The following is a 1,860-nucleotide window of genomic DNA, read 5'->3' as shown; positions in this document are numbered from 1 at the left end:
TGACCCATAAAGTGATTTAAAATCTATTACCACCACACCCTCTGGTCACATACAAGTACACAAGACACACTGTGTAGATGTGTTGCCCCTTGTATTGAAGTACCACCGGGGCAGGGAACATGCTTGCTTCCATCATTGCTAGAGCCCCAGGGCCTAGCAGTGTTGGACACATAGTAAGTACGCAACACATCTTTGTTGGCCGAGTGATGGATGGAAGGTGGATGGGTGGATGATAGCTACGTGACAGAGGAGAGATATACGTGCTCATCTGTGAAAGGACAACCGCTATGCAGGATGCACCTGGAGATAAGCTAGTACTTCATTTGATTTAGCTACCTGCCAGGTTGAGAGGAGGATGAAGAATGAGGCGACTGAATTCCTCGCATTTGATTGTCTCCCAGGATTTGTTAAATCCCAAGCTTTGCTTTCTCTCAAACCAACATCTCTGGATTAGACCCTTAACCGAGACAGTGCATCCGCCTGTGAGTCACTGCATAGCACTGCGGTGTCCCCTCAGGGCTCAGACGGTGCACACCTCCAGCTTGGATTCTTAAACTCAGCCTCCAGCCCCACCCAGCAGTCCTCCTGCTGGCCTGCCCCAGACTGCCTTTCCGTCCTCGCCCCAAACAGTGTTGCTTTCTCTTCCAACCCTGAGCCTGACCACATTGCTTTTATTCCCTGGGTGTCAATCTCTACCTTGATGACCCTTCCCTTGGTCCATGTGTATTCCTGCCTCTGGTCCTTGGTCCAGTATATGTATGTGTGTGTTTGACTATTTCTTTTTTTTTTAATACGAGAACATTTATTGCACAACTAAATGTTGAAATCCTTAAGATGAACTTGACGCTGCAACCGCTGCCCTCTTGGGTTTAGGAGTTGTTCCTTCGCAGAATCCATGTCTGAATCTGGGGTAGACAATTTTTAGGTGTCTTATTCGACCAGTACAGGTGGTATTCGTCTTTTAGCCTTGGCACTCCAGTTATACTTTCTCTTGCGCTTGGCTGGGTAGCCACACTTGCCACAGGTCGACTTCTGGAGATGGGAGGCCTTGGAGCCACAGCGGCGGCACGAGGTGTGCGTCTTATTGCAACGCTTTCCGAAGGATGACGTTCCCTTCGTCATCTCGCTTCTGCGGCCGAGACCAAAGAGACCGGAAGAGAACGTGTTTGACTATTTCTAAAAGTATTTTCACAAATAATATTTCATTTTACATTTACAATTCCACATAACCATCGCCATTTTACAAATGAGAAAACCGAGGCTTTCTGTGAAAAATGCCCACGGTTACACAGTTAGTAAAATGGGATTCCAGGTCTGATTCAGATCCTTGGGCTCAAAGTCTAGGGCTATTGGAGACGGGGCTACCGAAGCCCCAATTAGGTCTCTGTTGCCTTGGTGGCCAAATAACACTAGGGGATCAAAGATCGTAGGGCAATGACAATAGTGGTGGTAATAATGATAACCACACTTTACCGGTCCATTTCTTTATGACGAGCAAAGTGCTGAGAAACTCTCCGGATATTTTCCTTTAATAGCAACACCAATGCTATGGGCTATGTAACCTCATTTTACAGGTGAGGAAACCATGGCCTTGCGATTAGGTCACCTGCCCAAGCCACACAGCTATTAAGAGATGAGCAAACTTGGACTGTAGCTCTCTGACTTTAAAGCTGGTTCATGTCAACCTTGACAAAGAAATAGGATGGAGTGACAGGAAGCAAGTGAAGGGCTGAGGCTTGCACCCATCTTCCCACCAAACCTTTTGAACGGCAGTGCCCAAATCCAGGGCATTGTGCTTGATCACCCAAACTGGGTCAAAAATGAGTCAGCCTTTGGTAGGACTGACTCACTGTGGTGTCT

General features: G+C 47.3%; 1 pseudogene; it reads right to left on the bottom strand.

Annotated features, from left to right (window-relative positions):
- Positions 1 to 785: 785 nt before the first annotated feature.
- Positions 786 to 1,141, bottom strand: LOC142429288 (large ribosomal subunit protein eL37-like; annotated as a pseudogene).
- Between the last annotated feature and the right edge of the window lie 719 nt (positions 1,142 to 1,860).

Source organism: Tenrec ecaudatus, chromosome 16 (genome assembly GCF_050624435.1).
Source record: "Tenrec ecaudatus isolate mTenEca1 chromosome 16, mTenEca1.hap1, whole genome shotgun sequence".
Lineage (NCBI taxonomy): Eukaryota > Metazoa > Chordata > Mammalia > Afrosoricida > Tenrecidae > Tenrec > Tenrec ecaudatus.
The sequence above is the reverse complement of the archived record's forward strand: the minus strand, read 5'-3'. Positions and strand labels throughout refer to the sequence as shown.